This window comes from Podarcis cretensis (genome assembly GCF_951804945.1).
Source record: "Podarcis cretensis genome assembly, chromosome: 2".
NCBI classification, from domain to species: domain Eukaryota; kingdom Metazoa; phylum Chordata; class Lepidosauria; order Squamata; family Lacertidae; genus Podarcis; species Podarcis cretensis.
This window is the reverse complement of record NC_137171.1, coordinates 16,736,306-16,756,891: the sequence shown is the minus strand read 5'-3', so window position 1 is coordinate 16,756,891 and position 20,586 is coordinate 16,736,306. Positions and strand designations below refer to the sequence as shown.

The following is a 20,586-nucleotide window of genomic DNA, read 5'->3' as shown; positions in this document are numbered from 1 at the left end:
TCCATAGCTTCTGATGAAAATAGGCATGTCCTAAGGTGTGGGTTAAACCACAGAGCCTAGGACTTGCCGCATCAGAGGGTCCGTGGTTCGAATCCCTGTGACGGGGTGAGCTCCCGTTGCTTGGTCCTTGCTCCTGTCAACCTAGCAGTTCGAAAGCACGTCAAAGTGCAAGTAGATAAATAGGTACCGCTCCGGCGGGAAGGTAAACGGCATTTCCGTGCGCTGTTCTGGTTTGCCAGAAGCAGCTTAGTCATGCTGGCCACATGACCCGGAAGCTGTACGTTGGCTCCCTCGGCCAATAAAGCGAGATGAGCGCCGCAACCCCAGAGTCGGGCACGATTGGACCTAATGGTCAGGGGTCCCTTTACCTTTACGGAAAAGCAGGACACTCTGGGATCAAATCAGATACTGGGACAGCTTCTATAAATCTGGGACTGTCCCTGGAAGATAGAGACACTTGGAGGGTGTGGCTATGCCAACAGCTTAAGTGGCACTTATACGGGGATCTATAGAGAGACCTAAGTCCTATCAGCTGCTGTTTGTGCTGATAGAAGCCGTGCTTGAATCCGAACAACATGCTTCAGTGCAGGCTAAATGTGAAAGCAGCTTACAGGAGTGTAGAAATCAATACACCAATGATAGCTCCCACTCAAGCGCTGATACAAGGTGGGAAGAGAGCGCTGGTACACACAGAGACATACACTTACTAAGCCAACCAATATTTGTAAAGAATCCTAACCACCATTTATCATTCCAGAAGCAGTACCTCTGAGGTGTAGTATGTGTTTTGGCTCCTGGGGAGAAAAATAAAAGTTCTCCCACGCTTAATTATAGAGATTTTATCTCTTCGCAGCCCTGAATTGTGTGCCTCGTCGCTTGCTGCCGCTCTCCACATGACAATGCCAAATGGAAAGATTGCAGAGGTACCCTGGAGAGGTCCTCTCAGACACTGCCCTTAACTAGAAGAAATATTAAAGCAGCCTATGCCTAGGTAAAGGACCCCTGGACGGTTAAGTCCAGTCAACGGCAACTATGGGATGCGGCGCTCATCTCGCTTTCAGACCAAGGGAGCCAGCGTTTGTCCACAGACAGCTTTCCGGGTCATGTGGCCAGCAGGACTAAATCGCTTCTGGTGCAACGGGACACCGTGACAGAAACCAGAGCGCACTGAAACGCCGTTTACCTTCCTGCCGCAGGGGTACCTATTTATCTACTTGCACTGCCGTGCTTTCAACCTGCTAGGTTGGCAGGAGCAGGGACCGAACAATGGGAGCTCACCCCGTCGCAGGGATTTGAACCACCGACCTTCTGATCAGCCAGCCCAAGAGGCTCAGTGGTTTAGACCACAGTGCCACCCGTATCCCACTAGACATGCGTTGTGGCTTGTCAGGTGCCTGACACCCTGTTGTTGTTTTTTGGGAGTCCCAGCATGTAGCAGTACCTTCCTGCCGCAGGGGTACCTATTTATCTACTTGCACTGCCGTGCTTTCAACCTGCTAGGTTGGCAGAAGCCTGGACAGAGCAACAGGAACTCACTCCGTCATGGGGATTTGAACCACTGACCTTCTGATCGGCAAGCCCAAGAGGCTCAGTGGTTTAGACCACAGTGCCACCCGCATCACAGCCTATGCCTACCCTAGCCTGAGTCCCTCAAGATGTTTTGGACTACATTTCCCATCACCCCCAGCCAATAGGGGGCAGCCCAGCTCTGGTGTGGTCTGATGTAAGGAGTACCTGCATAAAGCCCAATTTCTCAGCAATATTGCTAAAGTCATGTTCCCACAGAGTACACTGTTTTAAACAACACTTTTATTTTTATTTATATCAATGTATTTACACTGGTTGCATAGAACAGAGACATCTTCCCCATTTCCCTCTTGCTGTTCTATTCAGGGCTCTGGCTCCCACGCCGCAAAGATGATTCAAGGATTAATAGGATCACCAAGCAGAGCAACAAAAGTTTCTTACAAGGGCAGGGTTATACCATATAACAATCCAGAGCCAGAGAAATGGTTTAGCTGGTGTAGCACAACTGATGGTTTAGTGCCATTTGCTTAAATACTGGCTACGCAGGGGGGATTTCTGGTTTCCCACCTTGATCCTTTCAGCATCAATAAATGATAGCAGTAAATTTATATACTGCCCTACACCTGGAGGTCTCAGGGCAGTTCACAGAGCGGTTCAGCTCTTTAAAAAAATATGTATACCTATATATAAAGAGTTCAATTTGTTTTGCAATACTTTTTGTTCACTGAGTTGTATGTGCTCACTCTTTAATATTGCTGGTAACTACAGTATTGGTGCAATATGTGGAGAATTTCTGGATGCTAAGATCCAAGTTTAGGGCAAGTACTCTTTGGTGAGAACCCCAGCAGAGATTTAAAGTCACAAAATATGCAGCAAAGCATGGCAATATGTGCTATTGGACCTTTAAATTACGTCCTCACCAAGTGAGTTGTAAAATGTCCCCTTGAAAGTCCCCACCTCCAACATTTCCCTTTTTCCCCAGCTTAGGAAAAAGACCACAAGTCTGGCAAGTTTTAAAAAAAATGGGTTACTTACAAACTCTTCAAAGGTGAGACTCACATTCTTCAGAAAAGTTGCACAGGCAGTTCAGTTACAAAGTGGTGAAAGTTCCTAAATTATTGGTATAGGTTAGGGACACAAAAGAGGCTTCTGAAAGTCATGCAGCTGAACTGGAACCATCAATGAAGACCTCTTGACACAGCTGAGCTTCTCAAGTAGATTGGTGGAGAACAATAGACTTGATTACTTCTTCCCAAGGCAAGAGAAGCCAGGTGGGACAGCTTACTCTAGGGTATTAATTCGTGCATTAAGTGGTAATACGAGGCTGGTTATTCTACAGCAAGTAAGACCACAAGTGATTCTCAACCTATGGGTGTGTGGTCCACATTTCTCTGGAGATGCATGTACTACATTGCAGTGATCAGTTCCAAACCTAATTCAACTCCTAAATAGCAAGTGAAGTCACAGAAGGGATACCCATTCTCCTCCAACACTTCTGGAAAGCTCACACAGAAGGGCAGAAGGGGCAAAATATAGAAGACCCTTGGTTTGGTTTGGTTTGGTTTGGTTTGGTTTTATTTGCTGGAGCTTCAGAGTTAATCAGAGCTGGGGCAATAGGAAAGGAGGCATTTCTAACCTTTTCTCCCCATACCATGTTTGCCATCCCAGTTTTCCAAAAGCTGCCATTGGCTCTGAAGCACAAATCGTACAGGTAAGGCTGTCTTAAGCATATCCGGCGCCGTGGTGCAAATATCCCTACAGCGCACCCCCCTTTCCCAGAGTTCTCCTCCCGCAGAGGCTTGGGAGCAAGCTGCACCAGCCAGCTATATGGTTGATGGGGTGCAGCTGGTGGGCGCGCAGCGAAAGGGGAGGCCACCGGCAAAGCCGCGCAGCTCCCCCACTCACTGGGGTGCCCCTGAGAGGCCGGTGCCCTGGCGTAACGCACCACTAAGCCCAGTGGGAAAGACGGCTCTGCATACAGGCCCATGGATGTATTTATTCAGACGGGATTTACTCAGAGTATTAAGAGATGTCTTGTCTGCTGTGGTGTATTTTGGAACAATTTCTCTTTAACCACCTTGTGGATTGTAGACCTAGCTCCAGTTAGTTAGGTGCTGGCTGCAGGTGTTTGAAGGCATTTGCATTTTCAGTGTTTTTCGCTATTGCGTTTTGTACTCCTTTAATATTGCAGGGACGCAGGTGGCGCTGTGGGTTAAAGCCTCAGCGCCTAGGACTTGCCGATCGAAAGGTCGGCAGTTCGAATCCCTGCGGCGGGGTGCGCTCCCGCTGCTCGGTCCCAGCGCCTGCCAACCTAGCAGTTCGAAAGCACCTCCGGGTGCAAGTAGATAAATAGGGACCGCTTACCAGCAGGAAGGTAAACGGCGTTTCCGTGTGCGGCTCTGGCTCGCCAGAGCAGCGATGTCACGCTGGCCACGTGACCCGGAAGTGTCTCAGGACAGCGCTGGCCCCTGGCCTCTTAAGTGAGATGGGCGCACAACCCCAGAGTCTGTCAAGACTGGCCCGTACGGGCAGGGGTACCTTTACCTTTACCTTTACCTAATATTGCAGGTGCTTGCTTTTCCTAATGATGTGATAATTCAGCATCATTGTTTTTGCCATTATATCCCGTATCGGCTCCGCGGTTCATTTTTTGTGTAGGGTGGGTGTGCCTTTCTGGGTTTATTCCTGCAGTTCATCCTCTTTCTTCCTCTTCAGGAGAAGCTGTGGGTGGTCCTATTCCCATCTGTACTTGAAAAGTGATCTGAGATCTAAGGCTGCAATTCTAATCCCACTTACCCAAGAGTAAGCCCAGTGAATTCAATAGGACTGAGGAAACATAGTTAGAAATGCACTGTAGGTTCAGATAACTCACCCAGATAGCTCCCAAAGCTATAATCCCAGCCCTGGGCTATAAAGGTTTCTGGTTTAGAACTTTAGAATCCCTGACTACTATGTACTACAACAACAACAGATCACAACCAGTAGCATTAAGTTCTTTGATTTAAATCCTTTCCAGAACTTTCAGTGATTTACTCCTTTGAGAAAAGAAAATAACTCAGAAGGCTGAAAAAAGGAGGCTTGAAAAATGACAAACATTGGTGGTCATTTTGAGCAACTTTTCTTGAAACAAAGAAACAGAAAGCATCCACAACTGAAACTAATATTGTAATTGAAAAGGATATTTCTTCACCAAACAGAGCAGTTATTAGTCCTTTTAACTTTCAGACCACATTTTGTTGCCCTGAAGGAAAATTAAAGCACCAAAAGAAACAACTGTTCCATGATTTGACCCTGGAAAGTCCTGCTTTTTCTTAGGACGTCCCTATTTTCTTCAGAGAAAAGTTGGAGGACATGGAGGTATATGACCCATGAGCCAAGGAGATAAGTAACTATACAATCTTTAGAAGGCATCTGAAGGCAGCCCTGCATAGGCAAGTTTTTCAATGTTTCTTATATATGTTGAAAGCTGCCCAGAGTGGCTGGGGCAACCCAGTCAGATGAGCAGGGTGTGAATTAAAATATTAATATTATATTATTATTATTATTATTATTATTATTATTATTATTATTATTATTATTAAATAGGACATCCCAATTCTCTTCGGATAAATGTTTGATGGTATGATCATCCCATTTTGAGGAAGGCATCAGAAATATACTGCAGCCTAGACAGATGCATATAGGTACCATTTGCTGATGCTGGGCCAGATTGCAGGTAAAAGTGCTGTACCCAAACTGACTGTGCGGCTTTAAACATGCTCCAGAATCTTGAGCAGTCTGCAAAGGACCCCAGTGTGGATGCTCAGGGCTTCTTTAGCAAACAGGGCAATGTAGAACATTGTTCCTAGAGTAGAGAAAGTTTGAAAACTACGGGACTACACCAGCAGGCTATTCAAGCAGGAGCGCTGAGATCAGTGGAAGCGAGAGCTTGTGAGCTTAATTCAAGCATTGTATCAGTGCTTCAGGAAATGCTCAATATTGCAGCGCATGTTGTGCCAGTATTAGAAGGAATTCCAAAGGGTGAGCGGAGCTTTCTGAGAAAATAAACTTCGCTGCAAAGGTGGGAAGATAAATTGCAATGAACCCAGTCAATAAAGTTATATTTAGAAAGTGAGAAAAATGAATTGAGCCCCTCCCCTTCTCATTAAGTATCATTGCAGGAGATGAGAAACCACCTTTAGGGTGTTTTTATTCTCCTGCTTCACCTAGGTACAATATAATGAATTTCAGGTTGAATCTTTTCCCCCTGTAGATCAACTCGGATTCAGGCACATTAATCACTTCACGGGTTACAATAGGTTTAATGTGTTTCAATCGGCAGATCAAGCTAAGAGGGGAGAGAGAGATTTCACACATGGTTCTCAAAGATGAAGGAAGATTCTCAAAGGAATGGGTGCTTTTCTGCTTTCGTTCTGCATTAACGTGCCTGAGCATTTTTTCCTTACTTAATTCCCAATGAGCAGAATTGCTTGAGTGGAGACTTCCTACTTAGGTAACCGCGCAGACACTTACCTGTGCTACAATGCTGAAATTTTGGCTATTCTCGCCTCTTCCCTTTTCAGCTCTTAAAGGATAGCTTCAGAGAATTTGTCAACCCATCACACAACACGATGAATTCAGCAAGCCTCCTAGGCTTATTTGTAACTGAACACACTGGTAGTTGGAAAACGAGGCAATTTGCTGGTTAATAGCCCAGGATGGTCAACCAATGTTTCATTAACAAGAGCTGATGGTTAGGACCAGATCTGCTAATAGCAGGGCAGAGAGAAATAGTTGTGAAATTCTTATTGGGTGCAGTTACATTTAACGTTAAGGCTGATGTTCTGTGTTATTGTATTGTTATTTCAACAGTTTGGAATTTTTGTCATTGTATGTGTTGTAATTTATTACATATATAAGCCATCTTGCATCGAAATATGCCCTGAAATGTGGGACTGAAATTAACGTAAGAAGACGATTATGATAATGATTATGAGTAGTGGCAGTGGAATTATTATTCTTTCATATGAACCTGCCTGGACTTTGAGATTTTTGGTGGCTGCTCCCAGAATCTGGAATTCCCTCCCTGGAGTTCCCTCTTTGTTGCCATTCACCAGCAGGTAAATACTTTCTTGTTCCAACAGGCTTTTGGTAATTTGCTGGTTTTCATTAAAGGGCTGGTGCCATACTGTTTTTATTATATGTTTTAAACATATTTTTTTATATGTATATACTTTTCATTCTATGAATGTTTAGTGGTTTTAAAAATGATTCCCCCCCCCTATGTTTTTAGCGACTCTCGTTTTTATCTGTAAGCTGTCTTCAGTCCCATCAGTTAGGGTATAAACAGATTAATATTAATAATAACAGATATGGATTGTGGCTAGCATCTCATGCACATCACTTTCCAAACCAGGGGTCAGAGTGCATGGGATACAGAGCAATTGGGAGTGTGTACAAAGCTAATAAATGGACTTCTGAGTGCAAGGACTGCGAGTTCCCTAAAAGTTTAATGCTGAAAACATTTTCTTAGGCTCAGAATGTGCTCTATTTGACTCTTGGGTTATTTTGCATCTGGCTGGCAGATCAGGGTGGCAGATGCGACAAGATTTGAATTCTGCCCACCTTTGATGTAGGTCCATATCTGCTTGAGCCAAACATTGTGTGACCCTTCCCCTTCAAAAGGCAGGGAAGAACAATTGTGAATTTGGCCTACTGTGTACGGCATAGCATTTGCATCACAAAGGTTTGTATCCTGTGCAAAGGATGTACGCCCTTTCCTCCACTGCATGTATCAGATTGTTGGAAGACAATCTTACTCGGCTACGAGTGATCACCAAAGAAGAAGAAGAAGTATCAGATTGTTAACTTGGGTGGGTGGGTGTGAACTGGCCCCTGGGACAGGGCTGGAACCGGAAGGCATTAAAGGTCACCTACCTTTTCAACTCCTGGCAAACAGAAGGGGAAGAAATGGAAGCAGTGAGAGATTTTAGTTACTGCAGATGGTGACAGCAGTCACAAAATTAAAAGACGCCTGCTTCTTGGGAGAAAAGCAACGACAAACCTAGACAGCATCTTAAAAAGCAGAGACATCACCTTGCCAACAAAGGTCTATATAGTTAAAGCTATGGTTTTCCCAGTAGTGATGTATGGAAGTGAGAGCTGGACCATAAAGAAGACTGATCGCCGAAGAATTGATGCTTTTGAATTAAGGTGCTGGAGGAGACTCTTGAGAGTCCCATGGACTGCAAGAAGATCAAACTTCTCCATTCTTAAGGAAATCAGCCCTGAGTGCTCACTGGAAGGACAGATCCTGAAGCTGAGGCTCCAATACTTTGGCCACTTCATGAGAAGAGAAGACTCCCTGGAAAAGACCCTGATGTTGGGAAAGATGGAGGGCACAAGGAGAAGGGGACGACAGAGGACGAGATGGTTGGACAGTGTTCTCGAAGCTACCAGCATGAGTTTGACCAAACTGCGGGAGGCAGTGGAAGACAGGAGTGCCTGGCGTGCTCTGGACCATGGGTCACGAAGAGTCGGACATGACTAAACAACAACACCTTTTCAACACCTTGCCGGAAGACTGCTGGCAATCTAAACGCTCTTTTTAGAATGGCTTCGTAGCTCTGAGAACTTTCAAAACTAACACAGACTCCAGATTGCTGTGTGCTTGATAAAATGCATAATGCCATCCTCTCTGCTTCCTAGAATTTACAATACTATTTATTCTTCGTTGGATTCTTATTTATTTTACGTAAACTTCTCTCCCCGCCCCCCAAAAATGCACTGAAAAATCAGTTCCTCCCTTCCCGTCGCTGAAGATTCTCAGTGTCTTGCAGATTGGGGCTCTCTCCAGCGGCTCGTCTTTCATCAATCATTCCTTTTCTCATACGTGCTGTCCAATCGTTGTTCCATAATGCTGTTTACTAAAAAATGAAAAACAGAAAAACCTAAATAAAATGTGCTGAGGTCAACACTGCAGTAATAACAAGAACTATAAAGCATGGAGGCAAACACACACCTCAGCACAAACCATCCTATTATTCTAAGATAAAAACTCAAGAGAGGGGTAGAGGAAATAACCCTGGGCGGGGGAGATGGCAGAGAACCTAAGAACTCTCCTAACATTTTTAACCTCTTTATGTCTCCTTTGTAAAATGTTAGTGGCCCAGTTATATTGATAGACTGTGAATGGGGCAGTGCATTACCCAGAAAGGGGCCGTAAAGAGCAACTTGTTTGTTCAAATTATGGAAACAGTATTTCTTTTTAAAAACGTGTCAGTGTACAGCAGGGACGAAATACAGCTTGTGGAGGCTAAATCTTCTTTTCAGCAACGTACGTGAAATCAAAAGTGGAGCTCAGCCTTTCAGGTGTTCTCAAAAGAAAGCCCAGTTGCTACACATGGTCCTTGCTCGTATCCTTACAGTGCAGAGAGCAGGGGGGACCTGTGGCCCTCCAGACATTGTGGGACCAGGTGTGGTGAAGCCATGAGCGGGGACAGGCACACACACAAACAAGACACAACTGAGACACAGGTCAACAGTGTTGGAAAATTCCATTCCACCTTTAGTTGCCGAAATGGAACTGTTGCATGTCATGTCTGTTTACATACCAGCACAGTCTGCTGGGAACTTCTGTGTGTGTGTAGCTTTTGCCTTAGACTCTGTCTCTCTGAGGAGAAGAAAGGGAGGCGACGTGTTTTCTTTGTCCTGATTTATGCTTAATAAATCTTTAGCTGTTAGTATGTTTCCACAAGCCTCACGCCTGTTCTGTTTGCGCAGTATGCTCTGCTAAAAGGATCTAGGAGTCTTGGTTGACCACAAACTTGACATGAGCCAACAGTGTGACGCGGCCGCTAAAAAAGCCAATGCAATTCTGGGCTGCATCAATAGGAGTATAGCATCTAGATCAAGGGAAGTAATAGTGCCACTGTATTCTGCTCTGGTCAGACCTCACCTGGAGTACTGTGTCCAGTTCTGGGCACCACAGTTCAAGAAGGACAAACTGGAATGTGTCCAGAGGAGGACAACCAAAATGGTCAAAGGCCTGGAAACGATGCTTTATGAAGAACGGCTAAGGGAACTGAGCATGTTTAGCCTGGAGAAGAGGAGGTTAAGGGGTGATATGATAGCCATGTTCAAATATATAAAAGGATGTCACATAGAGGAGGGAGAAAGGTTGTTTTCTGCTGCTCCAGAGAAGCGGACACGGAGCAATGGTTCCAAACTACAAGAAAGAAGATTCCACCTAAACATTCGGAAGAACTTCCTGACAGTAAGAGCTGTTCGACAGTGGAATTTGCTGCCAAGGAGTGTGGTGGAGTCTCCTTCTATGAAGGTCTTTAAGCAGAGGCTTGACAACCATATGTCAGAAGTGCTCTGATGGTGTTTCCTGCTTGGCAGGGGGTTGGACTCGATGGCCCTTGTGGTCTCTTCCAACTCTATGATTCTATGATTTTATGAAGACACAACTGAGACACAGGACAACAGTGTTGGAAAATTCCATTCCACCTTTAGTTGCCGACATGGAACTGTTGCATGTCACATGTCTGTTTACATACCAGCACAGTCTGCTGGGAACTTCCGTGTGTGTGTGTAGCTTTTGCTATAGACTCTGTCTCTCTGAGGAGAAGAAAGGGAGGCGACGTGTTTTCTTTGTCCTGATTTAAGCTTAATAAATCTTTAGCTGTAATATGTTTCCACAAGCCTCACGCCTGTTCTGTTTGCGCAGTTTGCTCTGCTAATATAGCGTGCTCAGGCTTTTGAAGTCTGAGTCACTGATTTACGTCACACCAGAGATCGGGGGATCATCATGGCTGGAAGGGCATGATCCAGCTGGGGGCTAGTGAGCTGGCATCTCGACCCCCGGAGGATGCCGACAAACAGTACTTGGGACACAACTTTTATAGATAACAATTCTGTGAAAACTTGCTTACATTTGTATAGTTGGGAGGGACCCCAAGGGTTCATGCAGGAATCTCAGCTAAAGCATCCATGACAGATGCCCCCCCCCATCTCTGCTTGGAAACCTCCAAGGGAGGAGAGGGAGAGGGAGGCTGTTCCACTGTTAAACAACTTCCACCATTCCTTCTCTTGTGGAATGGCCCTGCACCCAATGTGGGACATGGGTGCTGCTGTGGTCTAAACCACTGAGCTTCTTGGGCTTGCCAATCGGAAGGTGGGCGGTTCAAATCCCCATGACGGGGTGAGCTCCTGTTGCTCTTTCCTGGCTCCTGCCAACCTAGCAGTTCGAAAGCACACCAGTGTGAGCAGATAAATAGGTACCACTATGGCAGGAAGGTAAACGGCGTTTCTGTGCGCTCTGGTTTCCATCACAGTGTCCTGTTGTGCCGGAAGCGGTTTAGTCATGCTGGCCACATGACCCGAAAAGCAGTCTGTGGACAAACGCTGGCTCCCTTGGACTGAAAGCAAGATGAGCCCCACAACCCATAGCCGCCTTTGACTGGATTTAACTGTCCGGGGTCTTTTACCCTTTTTTTACCTTTACCCAATGCACACTGTTCCATTTGCTTCCTCTTGCTTGCAAACCCAGTGAACTCCAATTCAATGCCACCATGCACATGCACACTGCATCAGACGTACACACCTTTGCCTAACTGTGACTTACGTTTTCAAATCGGATGGGAGCTACTTTGAAGGTAAACGTATCAAACATCAGTATTTCTCAATAAACTACGGGAGCTGTATCTATGGATTGTGAGTAACATCATCATGTGTACTCCACTTCAAACACCAGTGGTGGGAGAGCACTGGAGCAGGAGGAGATGGTCACGCGTACAACACTATGGCACCAGGTTTACATGCAGCCTGCCTCTGAATGCCAGGTGATGAGGATCAACAGGAGGTAATGTCTATTGCCTTCAAGCTTGGCTTGGAGGTTTTCTGTAGGCATCTGCGGAAAGTAGGGTGCTAGGCTAGATTAACCTTAATCTAAGCCAGCTTGGTTCTTTTTAAGTTCAGTTCAGGTAATCGGATGAATTGGTTACCACTCGGTGAATATGGCTCCAGAGGGGAACTGTGTTCTCTTGATAAGAAGTACTCTCTCTCTCTCTCTCTCTCTCTCTCTCTCTCTCTCTCTCTCCTAATACAAAAAAGATAAGAAAGGCTTATCGGTGATAGCTGGGTTGTGTTAGCTGTGCCACAGCACAGAGCCATCATTCAATAAGTGCAAGTATCACATGGCGAAACAAGGACTTCGGAATAGATCTTTTCAAACGTATCTGTCAAACGGTGGAATGGAAAGGAATCTGCGGGTTTGCTAAACAAAACTTGAAGCACACAGGAGTTTTGATGCTTTGCTTCCATGTACTTTATTTTAAACCCTTCCTGCCCTGTGAGATTCCACATGTATGCTGGGCCCTCTCACAAACATGCACCTGTAACCTTGGAGGTAGAGAAAACATATTGGAGCAGAGGGAGAGCAGCAGTTTGAGAGATTTTACTTTCTTGGGCTCCATGATCACAGCAGATGGTGACAGCAGCCATGAAATTAAAAGACGCCTGCTTCTTGGGAGAAAAGCAATGACAAACCTAGACAGCATCTTAAAAAGTAGAGACATCACCTTGCCAACAAAAGTCCATATAGTAAACGCTATGGTTTTCCCAGTAGTGATGTATGGACCATAAAGAAGGCTGATCGCCGAGGAATTGATGCCTTTGAATTATGGTGCTGGAGGAGACTCTTGAGAGTCCCATGGACCGCAAGAAGATCAAACCTCTCCATTCTGAAGTAAATCAGCCCTGAGTGCTCACTGGAAGGACAGATCCTGAAGCTGAGGCTCCAGTACTTTGGCCACCTCATGAGAAGAGAAGACTCCCTGGAAAAGATCCTGATGTTGGGAAAGATGGAGGGCACAAGGAAAAGGGGACGACAGAGGGCGAGATGGTTGGATAGTGTTCTCAAAGATACAAGCATGAGTTTGACCAAACTGCGGGAGGCAGTGAAAGACAGGAGGGCCCGGCCTGCTCTGGTCCATGGGGTCACGAAGAGTCGGACATGACTAATCAACTAAACAACAACAACAACAAAGTCTTGACAAGACCTTACAACTGTGCCTTGCAGGTTTGCTGAAAACATGCTGCTTGAGAACATGGTTGTAAACTGTACAAAAATAATAATTGGTATGAGGGCCGAAGTCTAAGCAGGAAAGTAAAGGCAATTCTGAATGGTAGTCTTAAATTCACATTTCTATACAGCTTGATTATTCATCCTAATCCCAGTCCGAGAGAGAGAGAGATCAGAAAATGGGCACATTCATGACTGATTAGACCCTCCAGAAAGAGACGTCCTTAATCTGAACTTTTGTCTCTGAAAATGAAGTAGCTGCGACTATATGACCAGACAGTGGGAAGGGGAGAGATGGGAGCATCAATTTGATGTAGCACTGTGTGGTTACTATGATAATGTGCACATGTAACCCTGATGATAGAAATATGCATCATGTCTTGTTAGTACAAGGGAGAAACAGCTGCACCATGTACAGCTTTTAACCCGGAAGTTGTGTTCTGAGGGACCGTGCTAGTCAGTGAAATCACATCTATTTGAAACCACTGGAAAAACCCTGAAAACACCCCATTCTGCCCCTGCCCCATTCCACCCCTCTCTGTGTCATTTCTGGGTAACCTCCAGGCTCAGCGCAATGCACGTGTGAGCATTCACACACATATTGAACAAGCGCAAATGAGGGGTTGCCTGTACTTAGAAATCTTGCTAGCTTCCTTATGCATAAGCTTTTAGGCAGGCTCCACCATGCTCTCCTGTGCTTCTTGGCATCTTAAGGGCAATGCCCATCTTTTAGGCACAACGATTAAACCTGCTGCTCTGTGGAAACCAGTGCTAGGTAGCAATTAACTTGTTGTTGTTTTTTTTAAAAAAAGAAAGAAACCTCTTCTTTAATCAGCATTCTCCCCATTTATCAGTTTTGCAGAATGGCAGATTGCAAATATCCATGCCCTGTGCTTGTCCAAAATGCTTTTCATTTTACAGCACAGCCTCTGTTATGGCAGCCTTAGGACATGCTACTGTAATTCTGAAAATTACAACACGCAGGAAAAGCATGATACACTGGGGTGCCGTAAAGCAGCCTAATGAAGCTTGGCACTCTAAGCCGGGCATCCGCCCTATAATAAGGACAAGCTACCAACATATTTATTATGGCCTTTTACTAGTCAACCAGCATTAGTTATAGCCTTGGTAGTCACATTAGATTACAGCCACAGCACATATTACTAGAGCTGTCTATCCCGCTCGAACTGTCAATCATGCTGCAATGATTCCTTCATATCGTAATACTTTTACACTGCAGCCAAGCTGAAATAACACAAATGCTGCCTCACTAATAACTCGGTGGTTTCCCCAGCATTCTGTTTCGATACGTTCAGAATAAATTTTAATCTCCACCATCGAGCAGAGTGGGTGAGATCAAGAAATGCATTTTTTTAAAAAAAAATCAGAGCAAAAACTCCGCCAAACTCCAAGACCATCGCATTCTCACAACCTCCTTCCTCAAACTCTAACTCCCCGCAGGCCTCAACGGTTGGTGCAAGGACTCTTGGGATTTCAATTGCAAAGGCCCGTGAATTTGCCAGGTGCTGTCTCTGTGCCTTTTCTGACCTTTCTGGATTCTTCTGGGCTTATTTTGGGGATTTTAAAAATCACTTCTGGGTTTGTTGCGACGCGCAGTTGCGTGCATATTGAATGTGCTTAAATTGGGGGGCTGCCTGTATCATTATCACAGGAAAAAGAGCTGGAGCATTATCAGGAAATGCTAATCCTTCTCCCTATGAAAAACATGAAATCAGAACGCAACCTTTCATGTGCCTTTTCCTTATTATGTCCCTCCTGCTGCTGCTGCAGGAATTGGCCTTCAATTAGCACCATTTAAGACCCAGATTCCCCAATTGCACCTATGACAAATGTATTTTTAAGGCTGTAGTGTTGCCATGTGGAAATACGGACAAACTGGAACGTGTCCAGAGGAGGGCAACCAAAATGGTCAAAGGCCTGGAAACGATGCCTTATGAAGAACGGCTAAGGGAGCTGGGCATGTTTAGCCTGGAGAAGAGGAGGTTAAGGGGTGATATGATAGCCATGTTCAAATATATAAAAGGATGTCACATAGAGGAGGGAGAAAGGTTGTTTTTGCTGCTCCAGAGAAGCGGACACGGAGCAATGGTTCCAAACTACAAGAAAGAAGATTCCACCTAAACATTAGGAAGAACTTCCTGACAGTAAGAGCTGTTCGACAGTGGAATTTGCTGCCAAGGAGTGTGGTGGAGTCTCCTTCTTTGGAGGTCTTTAAGCAGAGGCTTGACAACCATATGTCAGGAGTGCTCTGATGGTGTTTCCTGCTTGGCAGGGGGTTGGACTCGATGGCCCTTGTGGTCTCTTCCAACTCTATGATTCTATGATTCTATGATTCTACTTGTTTGAGCAGATGGCGTGTGTTCGTTGACACACCAAGTAAAGATTTGCAGCACAGAATGTATTCAATAAGACGACTCCCAAGATTCCAAACTCGGTCTATCATGAAATCACAATGAGCCTCTTTGATTTAGGAATGGACCTTTTGGTTTGGTTTGGTTTGGTTTGGTTTGGTTTGGTTTTTTTAAGTGGTTCCAATACCCACATACAGTGGTACCTCGGGTTACATACGCTTCAGGTTACAGACTCCGCTAGCCCAGAAATAGTGCTTCAGGTTAAGAACTTTGCTTCAGGATGAGAACAGAAATCGTGCTCTGGCGGCATGGCGGCAGCGGGAGGCCCCATTAGCTAAAGTGGTGCTTCAGGTTAAGAACAGTTTCAGGTTAAGAACAGACCTCCGGAACAAATTGAGTACTTAACCTGAGGTATCACTGTACTGATAAGTGCTGTGGGTGCCAGCACAAAATGGTGGCTGTGGACATAAAAAGAGGTGCCAATACGGGCGATTACCATGACCAAAAATCTGGAGAATCTGGAGAAATCTGACTATTTTTGTTTTTCATTTTTCCATTTAAAATCTGGGAGCTACTGATGGAAATAGACTAAAATATTACACTATAGAAGTAACTTGGCAAAAGCTGTCACTTTCATTCCCCAGTGTCCATCTCTCTGCTGGCGCATTTCCAAGGCAGAAATGAGACACTGAACTCCAGCAATTAAAAGGATATTAACTGGCTTTTTAGATTTCCAGATACACAGCCAGCATCACCACAGACACTAACGGGAGATGCCACTTTATACAATTAGTCGTTCGGGGAACACATGCCAATAAAGACCTTGCAGAGATTTGCCTGGTGGTGGTATTGAACTGGAAAGCTACTCAGAAAAACCCCTCCAGGTGCTTTGACATTAGCATCTGGATTTAGATGACATGGGACTTGTATTGGCACCAGCCAAGTCCATGCCAATGAACCACACCAATTAAAATGGAACTCTGGGTAAGTAGATGCTTTATTTATAAATCACCCAATTGCAACTGCTTGTCCTGCAGAGAGTGGTAGGTATGCAAAAACCAATCAATCTACTTGTGAGATCTACATAATTGTATATCTCTTATATGAAATTACTTCTGTACTTTAAAAGGTAAAGGTACCCCTGACCGTTAGGTCCAGTCGCAGGCAAGTCTGGGGTTGTGCACTCATCTCGTTCTATAGGCCGAGGGAGCCAGCGTTTGTCCACAGACAGCTTCCGGGTCATGTGGCCAGCATGACTAAGCTGCTTCTGGCGAACCAGAGCAGCACACGGAAACGCCATTTACCTTCCCACCAGAGTGGTACCTATTTATCTACTTGCACTTTTAAGTGCTTTCAAACTGCTAGGTGGGCAGGAGCTGGGACCAAACAACGGGAGCTCACCCCGTCGCAGGGATTCGAACCACCAACCTTAAGATCAGCAAGCCCTAGGCTCTGTGGTTTAGACCACAGCACCACCCATGTCCCTTCTGTACTTCAGAGGAAGTTTATGATGTTTTATGCTGTGTTCTTAAGATGAATTGTATACCGCCCTAGGTACTTTGATTGAAGGGTGTTTTAAAAGCATGACAAATAAATTATAGGCATCTCTATATTTTTTAGATTATTCAAGTCCTTATTTGTATTTTCTGTGTGTGTGTTTAAATGAATAATCTATAGAGCTAATGCACTTATAGTGTTATAAGAGATCTAGGTCCAGGTTTTTGTAGGCTTCTGAAGAAGACAACTGAAGCGACCTATAAGGTATGTGTCAGGGAACTGCCATCAGTGCAGGAGGGAGAGAGCAAAAGCCAAATGGATTATAGAGAGCCTCCAGGGATCGTGGGAAGTAGCTCCTCTTCAACGGAGGAGAGTAAACGCGGCTCCAGTGGAGAGGAGGTGCAGGAGTCGGAAGTGGCGAGGCAGTCCCAGGACTCCTTGCCTGGGAGAAGCAGGGAGGGAAGGGGTCCTCTGCTGCCCACGCCCTCTTTGCGCAGAAAGCATTCGCGCCAAGAGGGGAGGCGCAGATTGGGTATCAGGAAGCTGCTTTGCTGGGGAAAGTTTAAGAACCGCCCACTCACGGATTCTGCCAGCGATTGAGTCAGCCACGGGAGAGTTGTGCTCCGGACAGATAAAGTTTATTTTGGCAGCAAAGCCAAGACTTCACAGCTAAGTAGGGAGGTATTTGCTTGCTTGCTCCCGAGCAACCCCCTTGGAAACATAACAGTATGCTTTATACATTTATCTGGTTTTGTCTAGATAACACTGGTCAGCAGGTCATAATGGTTACCTTCTTGGCACGAGATGCTTCATTTGGATGATTTTTGCAGATCAAGCTGCTATTACCTATTACAAGTATAGGACCAGATCAAACCAAATAAATTTCTGTTTCTGGTCAGTTGCAGCAATTCGGATTGTGATCTTTGTGAAGACCTTTAGATCCCCACATGTTCCAAAAAAAAGGCCATTCTAGATTTCTGCATTTTGTTACTAATGTAAGATCCATAAAGCTTCCAAGCTAAATTTGGTTAATGAACAACTTGCAATCCCCATTTCTTGTATCCCATCAAGGCGTTGTTGCCATCACTAATCTGCCTTCATTCTACATTCTTCAAATGCTGAAAACAATCTGATTCACATTGTTCAGTACTGATATTAAACATATACTTCTCTCTCAAAATGTGCTTTATTTGAAATGTCTCCAGAGATAGATTATATCGAGCAATGAGGTAGTAATTTAAATGTGTCATGCAAATCGGCTTACAGGTCCATTACCACACATCTTTATTTCTACAAAGAACACTTCTTCATAAGCCTCTAATAACAGCTCTTGCAGGAAATAGCTATATATATATTATTTTTTGACTTCAAATATTTAATATGGCACCATTTAAGAGTTCATTTTCTTCACTCTATACCGCAGATCAGTGTCACAGAGTGTAATGATAGGGTTATTTTCTCTTTCAAAAATAAGATTGTGTGGATCTGGAAAAGCCTTCTTTCTTTATTAAACAAGAGCCTTGAGGCCATAATACAAGTTTTCTCATAAATGAGGAAAGTATATTCTTCTTATCCATCCAAGCTAAGGAAGAGATTGCTGTTCATAAAAGCAAAATATACTTTCAGGGATAATTTGAGAGCCAAGTGCATAGCTGACTTGTTCTTCTGACAGGAATACTTCTTAATTGTTGGCAGTTAGGAAAAATCAGGAAGAGATGACCAAGCCATCACTGTTGGGAACGAAGGAGATGAGAAAGGATCAAGCCTGGATAGCTCAGTTGGTTAGAGTGTGTTGCTGATAACGCCAAGGTTGCAGGTTCAATCCCCATATGGGGGTAAATTTTCAATGATGCTTTGTATTAGGATTTCCCCCTCAATTTCTTTCCTTTTTTTTAAATAAATAATTTTTATTGGTTTTTACACATATTTTCCAGCATATCATCCTTTTAAACATCATTTCAAAATCTTTGGCTATCACAGCCTAAGACTTCCTTTAACCTCAACTGATAGTTTTCTAAAATCCTTTCTAATTACCGTATTTTTCGCTCCATAGGGTGCACCGGACCATAGGGCGCACCTAGTTTTTAGGGGTGGAAATAAAGGGGGGGAATTATTTTTCCCCCCCAGCCCCAAAGAGCAAAGAAGCCAAGACAGCGAGCGGGATCCATCCCGCTGGCTGTCTTGGCTTCCTCTTTAGCCGCGCGCAACCTCTCCAGCCGGGAGAGGCTGCGTGCGGCTTTGGCAGAAGCCAAGACAGCGAGCAGGATGGATCCCGCTGGCTGTCTTGGCTTCGTTTTTAGCTGCGGGGCTGGGTCGGGGGAAGCCCAAGCAGGCTCCGAAGGCTTGCGGAGTTGGCGCTGCGCTCCCCGGGCTTCAGGCTGCAGGCTGCTCCCGCCGTGCTCAGAAGGATTGCGGATAGCTGCCTGCATTCGCTCCATAGGACGAATATAAATTTTTTATTGGTTTTTGCACATATTTTCCAACATAACAACTCAAAAAACAACATAACAAATATTTGGCTATCACAGCATAAGACCTTCTTCAATCCCTTCTAATGGTTTTATTAATTCCTTTCTGATTTTGCATTTTGTTACTATACTTACTGCTATAAATCTAAATAAAATTTATTTATACTCCGCCCTCCCCAGCCAGAACCGGGCTCTGGGTGGATAACACCAGTAAAATTACAGTAAACATAATGGGGGGGGGGGAGAATTTAAAATACAGGTTAAAATGCAATTTAAAATGCAGCCTCATTTTAAAAGTAGCCCATAGATCAAAACCATAAGGGGAGGGAAACATAAGGGTCAGACTGAGTCCAAACCAAAGGCCAGGCGGAACAGCTCTGTCTTGCAGGCTATTTTTAATCCTTTTAACAAAAAATTGTAAAGTCCTCCTTACAAAACTTCCTAATAAAATTGTTTCTTGTCCAGCTCCTTTGACCTGCTAAACTTTAAACAGAGAATATTACCATGAATTCCTAAAAAGCTAACTATGTTTTCAATTATTCCATCGCGAAAGATGAGTTTGCCAGCCTGTAATAGGACAAGTGAGTTCTGTCAAAACCATGTCATTGTGGAACTTGGCACTAAACAATCTGGAATAAGTGCACAGTGCTCCTGTGAGTTCACCCCATCACATGCTCATCAAGACTGACCATTGCAAAAGTGTGACTGTGGCTCCGGTTCACAACTAGAATAGATCACAATATCAAAAGACCGGTAAAATGCTGAATTTCAGACACCACAGAAATCAGCAGCAGGCCTAATGAAAAGTTCTAGCAAAACAAAAACAGGGACATCTGGTATCACAGAATCTGGGCAGGCACACAAAACTGACCAAAAATAAAACACAGCAAAAAGCTTGTACAACTGCAGAATACGTGCAAGTGGATAAGAAGCAGTCATGGTGTACATATTTATTCCTTTCGCACCGAAGGTTGATGGTGCAATGCCAAAAATGGTATCGCTTCTAGGATATGGAACACATATGTGAACACATTCCTCATGAGGATCTGTGAAATTCCTGGTTCTGCTACATGCTGGGACTCCCAAAAAACAACAACAGGGTGTCAGGCACCTGACAAGCCACAACGCATGTCTAGTGGGATACGGGTGGCACTGTGATCTAAACCACTGAGCCTCTTGGGCTGGCCAATCAGAAGGTCGGTGGTTCAAATCCCTGCGACGGGGTGAGCTCCCATTGTTCGGTCCCTGCTCCTGCCAACCTAGCAGTTTGAAAGCACACCAGTGCAAGTAGATAAATAGGTACCACTCCGGTGGGAAGGTAAACAGTGTTTCCGTGCACTCTGGTTTCCATCACGGTGTTCCGTTGCACCAGAAGCAGTTTAGTCATGCTGGCCACATGACGCAGAAAGTTGTCTGTGGACAAACACTGACTCCCTTTGCCTGAAAGCGAGTTGAGCGCTGGAACCCCATAGTCGCCTTTGACTGGACTTAACCGTCCAGGGGTCCTTTACCTTTACTTTTTGTGTGTTCTGACCCAGAAACCTCCCCCCTAAATAAATTCACACTTGACTCAAATTTTGGTTTTGGTTTTTGGCAGAATTTAAGCCACAACTTTATTGATTACAGAAAGTGACTGGTTGCATAGGCTCTGGTTCGA

The 20,586-nt window shown here is 44.7% G+C and overlaps 1 long non-coding RNA gene across 2 annotated transcripts in view; it reads right to left on the bottom strand.

Annotated features, from left to right (window-relative positions):
* Window positions 1-8,249: 8,249 nt before the first annotated feature.
* The window catches only part of LOC307210137, an 85,229-nt gene continuing 72,892 nt past the window's right edge, over window positions 8,250-20,586 (bottom strand). For both annotated transcript variants that reach the window (XR_013835860.1, XR_013835861.1), the window contains one exon: window positions 8,250-8,432. This is a non-coding gene — a long non-coding RNA (uncharacterized lncRNA). The remainder of the gene's footprint in view (window positions 8,433-20,586) is intronic.